The 13,887-nt window shown below is 41.5% G+C and overlaps 1 protein-coding gene and 1 pseudogene across 4 annotated transcripts in view; both read left to right on the forward strand.

Moving 5' to 3' along the window:
• Nucleotides 1–13,887, forward strand: part of LOC109029067 (large ribosomal subunit protein eL21-like) — a 124,941-nt gene that overhangs the window by 37,809 nt on the left and 73,245 nt on the right. The gene's annotated exons all lie outside the window — the stretch shown is intronic.
• On the forward strand, nt 1,924–2,813 carry LOC101128774 (large ribosomal subunit protein eL8-like; annotated as a pseudogene).

The raw sequence follows: 13,887 nt of genomic DNA on the forward strand, positions 1-13,887 counted from the left end.
AGATATTAAGTAATAAAATTATTTAACTAAAAAGTCACCCCTTAAAAAGAGCAAATAAAACAGTTTTGAATTATAACTATACTAAAGTCATTAAAAAATAACAAAAAGCTACATAAGGTCCTTTGAAACCACTTTAAATTTAGACAAACAGCAGAGAATGCCCTTAATAGCAAGTCTGAAGATCAAAGTGTGGAACTCTTCCTAAAGGAAACACAGAGGATGAAGAGTCTGGAGATTAATGTTGCAGTTGGCTGATGCTCCAACACAGTGCAGTGAGCAGGGATTCACCAAGAGGAAAGATACATCTGTGCTACAGGCTTTACATTGCACTGCCTGGCACTTGGTGAATTCTTAATATATATAAGTTCCTGTCTTTCTCCCCTTTTGTATTTTACAAAATGTTTTTCCACATCTCATTGTATTTACTCTATATAGTAAAAAGAAAACCCTGATGAATAAACTGTTATCATTCCCATTACAGAGGTACATAAGCCTTTACTTGTTGAAGCTGAGAATGGCTGGATAATTCTGCAGCGCAGTCTCTCCAACCTGAGTGTTCTGGTTTTGCACTCTCCCTGTAGGACTTTGTCATCTGTTCCCTGACCATTGGGCTGTTAACAAAGAGTGAAGGTTTTTCCGGTAGGAGGGGTCTTTCTGGTTGGAGTCCGAACTGAACATAGATCCCACATAAGTAAAGGCCCATGACACTTTTTGTGTAACACAATTAAACTTCCTTCATGCAGTAGCTGAGGGCATTACTGTTAATCCCTTGATGCCTAGGGTTGTGTGGGTGACATCTTTTATAGCAAAGAAATACTAGTTGTTTTACTTCACAGAATTATCAGATAAAGCCTCATGGAAAGTCTCAGACATGAGATAGAGCTTTAGGGACTGGTAGGATTTATGTAAACCACAGAAGCTCTGAAGGTTTGTCAGACATGAAGAAAAGCAAAAGTGTGATGTGATCATGTTCCACAAAGGAGACCTATCTGCCAACAGCATGAAGGGAAATGAAGAGGAGATAAGATTAACTAGATCTTCAAAGTTCAAATGATGGAAGATGTTGACCATGAAAATTTTAAATTTTGGCTATAATCCAGCAATCTCCAATGTTTTTAGCACCAGGGACTAGTTTTGTGGAAGATAATTTTTCCATGGACTGGGGTTGAGGGGATGGTTTTGGGATGATTCAAGCACATTACATTTATTGTGCACTTTATTTCTATTATTATTACATTGTAATATTTAATGAAATAATTATGCAACTCACCATCATGCAGAATCAGTGGGAGCCCTGAGCTTGCTTTCCTGCAACTAGATGGTCTGATCTGGGGGTGATGGGAGACAATGACAGATCATCAGGCACTAGATTCTTATAAGGAATGTACATCCTAGATTCCTCACATGCACGGTTCACAATAGGGTTCCTGCTCCTGTGAGAATCTAATGCCACCACTGATCTGACAGGAGGTGGAACTCAGGTGATAATGCGAGTGGTTGGGGGCAGCTATCGATACAGATGAAGCTTCTCTCACTCACCCACTGCTCACTTCCTGCTGTGCAGCCCAGTTTCCAACAGGCCATAGACCTGTACCAGCCTGGGGGTTGGGGACCTCTGCTGTAACCTTTTGTTTTGTTTTTGTTTTTTTTTTTTTTGAGGTGCAGTTTCGCTCTTGTTGCCCAGGCTGGAGTGCAATGGTGCGATCTCGGCTAACCACAACCTCCGCCTCCTGGGTTCAAGCAATTCTCCTGCCTCAGCCTCCCTAGTAGTTGGGATTGCAGGTGTGCACCACCACGCCCAGCTAATTTTTTTTTATTTTTAGTAGAGACACGGTTTCTCCATGTTGGTCAGGCTGGTCTCAAACTCCCAACCTCAGGTGATACACCCACCTCAGCCTCCCGAAGTGCTGGGATTACAGGCGTAAGCCACCACGCCCGGCCTGCTGTAACCTATTTAAGAAACATTTGGTCCCCTCCCACCACCCAAGATGCCGAAAGGAAAGAAGACCAAGGGGAAGAAGGTGGCCCCAACCCCTGCTGTTGTGAAGAAGCAGGATGCCAAGAAAGTGGTGAATTCCCTGTTTGAGAAACGGCCTAAGAATTTTGGCACTGGAGAGGACATCCAGCCCCAAAAGGTACCTCACCTGCTTTGTCAAATGCCCCCACTATATCAGGTTGCAGCAGCAAAGAGCTATCCTCTATAAGCAGCTGAAAGTGCCTCCTACAATTAACCAGTTCACCCAGGCCTTGGATCGCCACATAGCTACTCGGCTGCTTAAGTGGGCCCACAAGTACAGACCAGAAACAAAGCAAGAGAAGCAGAGACTGTTGGCCCAGGCTGAGAAGAAAGCTGCCAGCAAAGGGGATGTCCCCCACTAAGAGATCACCTGTCCTTCAAGCAGGAGTTAACGCCATCACCACCTTGGTGGAGTGCAAGATGGCTCAGCTGGTGGTGATGGCACACCACGTGGATCCCATTGAGCTGGTTGTCTTCCTGCCTGTCCTATGTCATAAAACGGGGTTCCCCCACTGCATTATCAAGGGGAAGGCAAGACTGGGATGTTTAGTCCACAGGAAGACCTCCACCACTGTCGCCTTCACAGAGGTTAACTCAGAAGACAAAGGAGCTTTGGCTAAGCTGGTGGAAGCTATCAGGACCAATTCCAGCGACAGATATGATGAGATCCATTGTCACTGGGGAGGCAATGTCCTGGGTCCCAAATCTGTGGCTCACATTGCCAAGCTGGAAAAGGCAAAGGTGAATGAACTTGCCATTAAACTGGGTTAAGTGTGCACTGTTGAGCTTTCTGTACATAAAAATAATAAAAATAATACAAATTATCCTTCAAAAAAAAAACAAAGAAACATTTGGTTCTTAAGAGGGGGAGAAATTATTTACAAGTAAAACCACATTACCTTTCCCAAGACATGTTCTTGCATCTTTACTTCAGGCTCCTTTAATCTGCAAAAGGAGAGGTGAGGGAAGCACAATGACTGAGTAACACGAAACCACAGGCCTCAAATTTTCTAAAAGAGCGTAGCAAGCAGAGCCCCTAAAACAGTACAGGTGAATTTTTCTTCCCTCCAACAGTGTCTGACAAGAATCCTAGAAACAGGAAAATTTTCTTACTGTATTGAATTCAAACCCTAACAAAATGAGAAGACTATATGCATTAGTCTGCTTAGGCTGCCATAAAAAAAAATACCATAGACTGTGCGGCTTAAATAACAGAAGTTCATTTTCTCACAGTCTGGAGGCTGGAAGTCTGAGATTAGTGTGCCTGCATGATCAGTTTCCAGTGGGAGTTCTCCCCTTGGGTTGAAGAAGGCTGCCTTCTTCCTTGTATATTCGCTCACGTGACCTGTTCTTTGTTCAAATATGGAGAGAGAGGGAGTAAGCTTTCTGGTATCTCTTGTTATAAAGGCACTAATTCATCATGAGAGTCTACCATGTAATCCTAATGTCCTCCTTAAGGCCCCATTTCCAAATAACATCACATTCGGTGTTAGGACTTCAACAAATGAATTTTGCGGGAAACACAGATGTTCAGTCTATAACACCGTATAGCATGAAGTGATTGAATAGTGCCTCCTAATCTCTGTCATAATCACCAATAAAAAACATGATGAGGCTGGGCATGGTGACTCATGACTATAATCCCAGTGCTTTGGGAGGCCAAGGCAAGAGGATCACTTGAGCCTAGGAGTTCAAGACCAGCCTGAGGAACATAGCAAGACCTTTTATCTATAAAAATTAAAAAAATTAGCAGGGCATGGTGGTACTTACTGGTAGTCCCAGCTACTCGGGAGGCTGAGGTGGGAGGTTTGCTTGGACCTGGGAGATGGAGGTTCCATTGATCCCTGATTGTACCTCTGCACTCTAGCCCGGGAAACAGAGTGAGACCCTGTCTCAAAAAAAAAAAAAAATTAACAAATATCTTTTGAGATTTTATGCTAGGTGTAGGAGGTACAAGAATGGCTATCTCAAGGAAGTGAAAGTTCTATCTGCCTGACTGTGAAGGCATTCCATTAGTAAAACTTTTCCATTTTTCACCCTTAATGTCTAATAATGCTGTCTCCTTTGCCTTCTAATATAATCTCACCTGAATCCCCTTTCTGTTAGCATCCCCGTTTACCTCTCATTCCACTTTCACCAATTATAGAATACCATCATCTCTTACCATTGAAGGCTATCAAAGGAACCTGTGGGTTTTTCCACTGAAAGGAATTTCTCTGCCATACTGTATCTCAGCTGACATGAAACAGGCCCATTCATTTCTGCTTCAGAAAGCAGACAGCTGCATTTTCTTTGACCTGAGCCTTTATGAAATCACTTGTGAAAACTAATCCACTCCCTTAATAACCCATTAATCCATTAATCTATTAATTTGTGAATGAATTAATTCATTAATGAGGTCAGAGCCCTCATGACCCAATCACCTCCCAAAGGTCCCACCTCCTAATACTGTTGCACTGGGGACCAAGTTTCCAACACATGAACTTTGGGGAAACACATTCAAACCATAGAATACCCATAAGGCTTAAAAATCCTGTTTTAGAATATGGCATGGTAGAGAACTGAACATAAAGACCCTGATCCAATAGCTTTTGGTCTAAGACTTGTCTTTAAGTGTTAATAAGAGATTTGTGTTTAAAAAAATGAATTCAGGCTGGGCGCAGTGGCTCATGCCTGTAATCCCAGCATTTTGGGAGGCCGAGGTGGGCAGATCACCTGAGGTTGGGAATTCGAGACCAGCCTGACCAACATGGAGAAACCCTATCTCTACTAAAAATACAAAAAATTAGTAGGTGTGGTGGTACATGCCCGTAATCCCAGCTACTCGGGAGGCTGAGGCAGGAGAATTGTTTGAACCCGGTGGGTGGAGGTTGTGGTGAGCTGAGATCAGGCCATTGCACTCCAGCCTGGGCAACAAGAGTGAAACTGTGTCTCCAAAAAAAAAAAAAAAAAAAAAAGAACAAAAACAAAAAACAAACGAATTCGGCCGGGCACAGGTGGCTCATGCTTATAACCCTAGCACTTTGGAAGGCCAAGGCAGGCGGATTGCTTGAGTCCAGGAGTTCAAGGCCAGCCTGGGCAACATGGCAAAACCTTGTCTCTACAAAAAATACAAAAATTAGCCAGGCATGGTGGTGCACATCTGTAATCCCAGCTACCTGTGAGGCTGAGGTAGGAGGATTGCTTGAACCTGGGATGTCGAGGCTGCAATGAGTCAAGATCACACCACTGCGCTCCAATGTGGGTGAAAAGTGAGACCCTATCTCAAAAAACATTTAATTAAAACATTTTAAAAATTAAAAAATGAATTCCCTCACATTTATAGCTTAGGTCCCTTGAAAACAATGTAACTAGTTGTAAGGTTGAGCTGATCACACTGTCCTTAAAAAACATCAGAGGGACTATTTCTGAGTAACCAGACAAATGTGATAAGAACTTAAACTTCTTGAGTCTGCCCCTCTACAAATAGACCAGGTAGGTCTTAAAGCACATATTCCTTCATTGATGTTTATATAGAGCTTTTAGATTCCTGGTGCCAACTTTAGAGCTATATAGTCATTTATAATACCTATAAGCTGAGAGTTATCTTTACCAGAAATCTAAATGCCAGGATTGGTAATGGTTCCACTATAACCCAAATAATTTGAGATATCTTACTTTTATGTAATGGTTTTAATAATAAATAACATATACATTCAACCTGGACTCCTCCAACTAAAAAGGAAGATGTAAAACTCAAATAGCATTTCCTAAAAGGTTCCATTTTCCCCAAGTTTGGAAATGAGTACTTAAACAAAATAAATTGGGCTTTTTAGTAAGTATTCCATGAAAACTTTTCTTTTTTAATTGGAGGAATCAAGAGAGAAAAGAGATATAGGTATATATTCTGGTGAACAAAAAAGCACTTATTTGAAGTGTTTGTTGATTTCTGTAGTGTAAACACTCCCACCATAGCCGATTTCGAGCTACCGAACTGACATCATTGAATGTAGAGTTGGAAAGAGATGCATACATTTGGCTCTCGTGGGCTTGTGAAAGCTGGTTCCAGCACTCACTAACTGTTACCGGGGAAAAAAAGAAATATGAACTTATTAGCTGTTAAAGATCCATAAGACTACATCTTTCCTGGATGTAGTTTTTGGATAATCCAGTATTTGGAATTAAATTTATTTTTTAAAATTATGTTTACATACTTAATAAAACTAAAGATTCCTTTGATAAAGTTTATTTTATTTTATTTTATTATTTTAAGAGACAAGATCTTGCTCTGTTGTCAAGGTTGGAGTGCAGTGATGCAATCATAGTTCACTGCAGCCCCAAACTTCTGGACTAAAGCAATCCTCCTACCTCAGCCTCCCAAGTAGCTAGGACTATAGGTGCATTTTGTTATTTTTGTTAGCTAATTTTTTTGTTTAATTAAATAACAAAATTAATCTAATTCTGTTATTTTTTGTAGAGACCGGGTTTCATTATGTTGCCCAGGCTGGTCTTGAATTCCTGGCCTCAAGCTATCCTCCTGCATCACCCTGATACATCTTTTAAATGTTGCACAACTTTGATGTGATTTAGGTGTAAACATGGCAACAAGTTTTCCCCAGTAAGAAATATAGATAAGGATATAAATGTTTGTTAGTAAGACAATGATACAAAAAAGACTGTGTTTCTCATCTTGGCAGTTTCTGTGCCTTCATTGTTTTCATGCCATCGAATGAGATAGACTTATAGTATTCTCCATGACCGTCAGCAAGATGGCAGACATTTCACAGTAACCTTACAAATAAGCAATATCCTCTTCATTTCTGCAAAGCTGAACAATAATATTTGAAGATGCTAAAATAAATAAAAAGTATATTTGATTAAACAACAAAAAATGCAGGAGCACATTTGCAATTTGGATTAAACTTTTTTTTCCACCTCCAGCCCATATCTCTCTTTGGGGTTCCAACTAGTCTTTCCTGATAGTTTCATTCATGGAGACATCTGAATTTGAACATGGCTAAAAGTAAACCTTTAATCTTTTCCTCCCCTTCAATTGCACTTCTCTTTCTGCCTTTCCTTCTAGCTGCTCACCCCAAAACTTGGGAATCATTCTTGATAATTTCATTTTTCTTACTTTCCATATCTAATCAATCATCAGTCCTCCTAATTCTTATCTATCATTTCTCCTGGGGTGACTGCCATAGCCTCCTAACTTGTCTCCCTTCTATGTTCCACACAACAGATACCACATTGTTTTAAAAATGTAACTTAAAACATCTTATTTTGTGTAAATCCTTCAATGGCTTCCCTTCTATTTAGGATAAAATCTAGCATCTTTATTTTTTTTTTCCATTTTGGGTTTCTTTTTTCTCTTTTAGCAGAATTGTGGCAAGAACTTCAAAAACCTTAATCTTTAAAATAGCCCTGCATAATCTGACCTCTTGCTATCTGGGCAACCTCATCACCAGCCACTCTTGCCTTTGTTTGCTCACCCTAGCCTCACGGAATTATATCAATTCCTCAAAAACAGTCAGTGTCTAGCATAAGGCCTTGCTTAAATTCAAGCCCCTCCCACTACTGACTGCCCTCAAAATCAATTGTAAAATGAAATCACATATGAAATACTAACATTAGAAAACTTCTAACATCTTAAAGAAACCTTTTTTAAAGTATTAATTGACTTTTTTCTTGAAAGTAATTGGCTTACTTACTGTAGCAAGGCTTGAGGGTGAAATAGCAAATGTGAACAGATAGAAGGCAAAACAATAAACTACAGTATCCCACTGGATACAGCTAAATGGCTTTGTACTATAGTGCAGATGTGTTCAACAGAATGTAAGTCATTTTTTTAGTGTCCTCAGGGCAATAATATATGTGTGCCATCTACCACAAGAAAATTATCACCTACTTCAGAAATGTTAAAGGCAGATATTATTATTATTATTATTATTATTGAGACAGAGTCTCACTATGTCACCCAGGCCAGAGTGCAGTGGCGTGATTTCAGCTCACTGCAACATCCGCCTCCCGGGTTCAAGTGATTCTCCTGACTCAGCCTTCCCAGTAGCTGGGATTACAGGCGTGCACCGCCAAGCCTGGCCAATTTTTTCTATTTTTAGTGGAGATGGGGTTTCACTGTATTGGCCAGGCTGGTCTCAAACTCTTGGACTCAAGTGATCCACCCACCTCAGCCCCCCAAAGTACTGGGATTACAGGCATGAGACACCGTACCTGGCCTTATTTGGAAGGATATAAAAGTTGTTTGGGAGAAATATTTGAAGGGAACTTTGAGATGATGGTTAGGTCTTAAGACAATTAAGTGCTTGTAACTAGAAAATGTTGAGATAAACCTGCCTCACCCTCTCAGGAGAATCCTTCAGTGTTCTGGTATCTATAGCTATATAACAAACCACCTAAACTTAGTAGCAGAGAACAACCGTCTATTTGTTATTATTTTCTCTCATGGATCTAGGGGCCGACTGTCCTTGTGTGGTTGCAGTCAGATTATGGCTGGGGCGGGAGTCACCTTACAGGTATTTTCATCCGCATATGTGTGGGTGGATGCATGCTGTTGGCTGTGACCTCAGCTAAGGCTTTTGGCTGGAACAGGTACACATGGCCTTTGTATGTGGCTTGGGATTCCTCACAATAACTGATCTGTGTGGGAGAATAAAGGTCTAGCCATCATGACCCACGTTGAGACATTTCTGAAGGGCCATTCCAGCTCTAGAGCTCTCTGTGGAGTCAGCCAAATCTGTCCTTGGACTGGATCACAGCTTGACTTCTCCCGCTGCACAATCCTGCTTCCTTCCCTTCCCTTCCCTAGGTGCTGATACCAAGGGACTCCTCAATGAGCGTCATGCATGCTAAGTTAGTCTTAGAGTCTGCTCTTGGGGAATCTAGCCCACAACAAAATGGGAACTGTAAATTCAGTAGGAAAGGCTAGCTATGGAGACCAAAATAAGCTAGAATCACATGAGGCCAGTCAGTGTTGGTGCCAGAATTCCTACTTGGGGCATTGGGAGCAGCATTCTCCTGTGTATATGTTTGAGGATGGGAGGTGGGGGTGGAATTCACCTTGGGGATTTATTTTGAAGTGGCTTATGTACAAGTATACTATACCTTAGATTATATATTTATTTGTGGACCTGTCTGGGCAGCTTACAGAGATATGGAGATGAGAATAAAAGTTGCATTCTCCCCCACCATGCCCCAGCCATTCTGAGGATAGCCATCTATGGTTGGTGGAAATAGCTGTGGCATTCTCCAGAAAGTCTAAATAACTGAGGCACTTGGCAGAGTAATTGTTTTTTGTGGCCAAAGAGAAGCAAGAGAATAATCATAGAACAGAGGCAGAGCCTGCAGTGGAGGGCTGATGGAGGGTATAGGAACCACTGCCCTCCTTGCCCAAACTAAGATGTCCCATAGAAAGATTCACCTGAAGACTTTAAAAAGCTTGTTAGAGCCTGTCTGGAATCAACCAAAACTCAGTTTCAAAGGCCCTTATCTCTCAAATATTAGCATGGTGGACTCTCCTTTGGTTTATGGTTTTACCCATGTATCACCTTTCCAAAGAGGCTTCCTTGATTGCTCACGATGCTTAACCTAGCACCCTTTTCACTCTCTCTTTTTATGCTATTTTTTATTTTCCTTTATATTGATTATCACCACATGACACAATTTCATGTATTTGTTTGTTTATTTGCCATCTCTCCTCCTAGAATGTAATCTCCAGAAAGGCTGAGAGTTTGTCTATTTCACTGATCACTGTATGCCAAGCACCAGGCAATAGCATGAGATTAATACATATTTGTTGATTGAATGAATGAATGGCCATTTTCTTGGGCAATCAAAATTTCTCCCATTCTTTGTATTCTGCTAGAAATTCCAAACTCTCCAGGTATGGAAAAGCTAGGCAACAGCAACTTTTTACTGAATGTTTCCTAAATGACTTTTATTTCATATTTTTGAAATTAAGAAAATAGATTACTATAATAAGTAGAAGAAAATAGATCACTCAGGTAAAAATTAAATATACATGCTCAAACCTTGGTAAATTGAAAAATGCCTCTTCTCTCTTGATTCCCCTCCTTTCATTCCCCCAATAAAGCAAGAAAAGATCATTGCTTCTTAGTGTTTATTAGCTTGAAACACTTTTAACTTTTTTAGTGAAGAGTTCACGTGGGTCAGAATGACACATAAGCATATGAGCCTTTCTTCCAAATCAATCAGTTGAAATGGGAACATGAATTTATTTGAGCGAGGCTATAAATACTGCCTTGAAAACGCCAACCATCACAAATAAGTACTGATAATAAGCCTGAAATATACTGATACAGAGTGATGCAGGATTTTTTGCTCCCTAATTCAGCTAAAATCCAGGTTCTTGTCACATGACCACGAAAAATTAAGCATGTGGACACATTGAAAGGTGAGGAGAGTGAAATTTATTAAAAGAAAGCTCTCAGTGAAGAAAAGGGGGCCTGCCAACAGGCTCCCACCTGACAGACTGAATACCCGGCCAGCACACACGAGCTGAAGAGGCTAGGCTCCTCTGCCGTGCTCAAGGTGCGAATTCCCGGTGGCTCCACCCCACTCTCCCAGTGCGCGGGCGGTCCCCCAGTCAGATGTGGGCATGCCCAGACAAGGCCCTGGGCAGGTTCTCTCATATGCACGAAAAGCATCTGATGTAAACACTTGTGGGGTGAGTTGGAGATTCTCTGAGTACCCTCCCTCATCTGCCTCCTGAATCTATCAAGAGTACATTATATTTCCGATGGAATAGGGTGACTTTATTCATGAAAGGCATAAATGCAGTCAACTAAGGTAGACTCATTTTTTAAAGAATCCGCTTATTAATTAGAGAGGCATCCATAGAACATCTTTTGGACCAAATCTTCTGATTTGCTAGGAACTGTCCTCTTTCTCTGTGTTCTGGGAATTTGGAGCTCACCTCCTCAATCCATATGAAGATACAGTCTTCCTCAACTGTGACACTCTTCTCTCCTCTTAGGGATAGACATTCATTCTAGGGACATGCTGGGGACCAAACTGGGCTAATGAGACTCCTTCCTTTGAGATTTGGAATTGAGACCAAAGATTTCAACTCTTTCGAACATAGGAGATATAATCTAGTGTGGGAGTTGTTGATGGTTAATACTTTCTGCTCCATGTCCTGAAAAACAGGGAGAGGCAGTGTGCAGAGACTGAAGAATGAAGGAGACTTGGAGGGGAAGCTGAGGCCTGCGAAGGAGGGCCTCTTGGTTTCCTGATGGTGTGTGGGGCCTTGCTTCCAGCTGGCCATTGAAGTCCTGCTGTATCTCTGTCCTTGGGTTCTGTGAGGCAAACTCATTACTTATTATAAATCCCCCATTCCCCACCAGTCTAGCTCATTTGGATCTTGAAGACTAAACACTGACTTTTTTTTCTTATGTTGCCCAAATTCCTACCTAAGGGGTCTGGGGGAGACACACCCTGCAAACCATAAAGTCTCATCAGAGAAGTTTTATTTAACCCTCTATAATCTGACCTTCTTTCTCACCTGACTCTGGCATAACATCACATAACAAGGAAATAAATCAAAATATTTTAAAACCCAAGTGTATTTCCTTGTCATATTCTTGAAACGGCCCTGCAAAGTTGTCTCTTGTGGGAAAAATCCACATTCTGTAGAGAACCGCCTTTCCCTGCCCTTTTTTTTTTCTTTCCAGATCCAGGAGATAATCAACTAAGAGTCAGGCATCCTTTTAAATCCGATAAGAAAACATTGTACAGCCTCTTCTCTCTGAAGCCTGCTAGCTAAAAGCTTCCTCTACACAATAAAACTTTGGTCTCTGGACAGACGCAGTGGCTCACGCCTGTAATCCCAACACTTTGGGAGGCCGAGGCAGGTGGATCACGAGGTCAGGAGATGGAGACCATCCTGGCTAACACGGTGAAACACCGTCTCTACTAAAAATACAAAAAAAATTAGCCAGGCGTGGTGGCGGGCGCCTGTAGTCCCAGCTACTCAGGAGGCTGAGGCAGGAGAATGGCGTGAACCCAGGAGGTGGAGCTTGTGGTGAGCCAAGATTGCGCCACTGCACTCCAGCCTGGGCGACAGAGCAAGACTCTGTCTCAAAAAAAAAAAAAACTTTGGTCTCTACACTGCCAGGTGCAGTGGCTCACACTGTAATCGCATCACTTTGGGAGGCCAAGGCGGGCAGATCACCTGAGGTCAGGTGTTTGAGACCAGCTTGGAACCCCATCTCCAATAAAAATACAAAAATTAGCTGGGCATGGTGGCTGGCGCCTATAGTTTCACCTACCCAGGCAGCTGAGGTGGGAGAATCACTTGAACCTGGGAGGCAGAGGTTGCAGTGAGCTGAGATCTTGCCACTGCACTCCAGCCTGGGCTACAGAGTGAGACCCTATCTCCAAAAAAAAAAAAAAGCAAACAAAAAAAAACTGTGGTCTCCACAATCCAACCCAAACATTTCCTTTCTACCGATCCCAGGTCCTTAGACAAACTCAACCAACTGTCAATCAGAAAATGTTTAAATTTACCTATAGCCTAGACGCTCCTCCCAACCCCCCGCCCCCCACCCCACAACCCTCCAAGTTGTCCCACCCTTCTGAACCAAACCAATGTACATTTTAAATGTATTTGATTGATGTCTCATGTCTCCCCAAATTGTATAAAACCAGGCTGTGCCCTAACCACTTTGGGCACATGATCTCAGGATCTTCTGAGGGCTGTGTCATAGGCCATGGTCACTCATGTTTGGCCCAGAATAAATCTCTTTAAAATATTGTACGGAGTTTGACTCCTTTTGTCAACAGTCTCTATCACTTGCCATCAAATGTTCTAACAAATATACTTTTTTAAAAGTAAGTTTTAGGCTTCTCAGGCCTGCCAATTTCTCTCCAACTACCCATGAGAAATCTCAGAAAGACAAAAAGGAGGAGGAGGAGGGGAAGTTCTTTCTTCCCTAGCAGAGAAGCAGACACTATTTAGCAGCATTAAGGTATTTCTGATAAAGGGATGAATCGAGGACGTTCACAAAAGTCCCGGTCTTAATATTCTGTTCAGTTTAGAGACACTTGTAAAAATGTATAACCCTGTTCTCCTTTCTGTTATTAAAAACTCTCTGTGAAAGATATTTGTACAAAGGAGTCTTTTCAGAGGGGCTATGTCCTCTGAAGTTTCTCTATATCCTCTGGCAGTCTGCAATTCTAATTGGTTATCTTAGAACTTGTTTCCCTAGTAATTGTATTCAAACTGACATCTCCACTATTTAAAAGGCAATTACATGTTTGCCAGATTTCTTTGGTAAGCCAGAAGAGAAGTTTAAAATGGCCTTTCCCTCTGCTTTATGGTCAAATGAAGAGCACATTCATGATTCTCTTGGTCTCATTTTTCAAACAGGTAGGTGAGAGTTTTTGTCCCATTAACTAGAATCAGTTGGGGTTGTAACTACTTCCCATTCTTATTGCTTCCCATCCTATTGCCGTCATACAATTTATTTTCATTAACTGATCCCTAATACTGGGAAATGCATTTAAATTCCATGAGTCCTTATTTCCTATTCTTTCCCACACCATATTTAAAAGATGAGTGTTTTCATTTCTGTAACATAGGCTTGCTGTGTGTGAGGATTCTCAGGGGCTGGGCATCAGTGCTACTTGAAGAAAAACTAATTTGATTTTTATGGTCTCTTGGGGAAGTGGAAAACTCTCTGCAAAATTTCATTTTGTGAAGAAAGCAAACTCATTTCTGGGTGCATGTCCAAATAATATTTATTTTGTCTGATATGTTTGAGTGGTATCTTCTGGATTTTAGAGGTTTACCTGGTTCTAGGGGTTTTTGTGTGATATGTAGTCCAGGCCTGGGTAACACCAGGGTTTCTCAT

This window comes from Gorilla gorilla, chromosome 10 (genome assembly GCF_029281585.2).
Source record: "Gorilla gorilla gorilla isolate KB3781 chromosome 10, NHGRI_mGorGor1-v2.1_pri, whole genome shotgun sequence".
NCBI classification, from domain to species: Eukaryota; Metazoa; Chordata; class Mammalia; order Primates; family Hominidae; genus Gorilla; species Gorilla gorilla.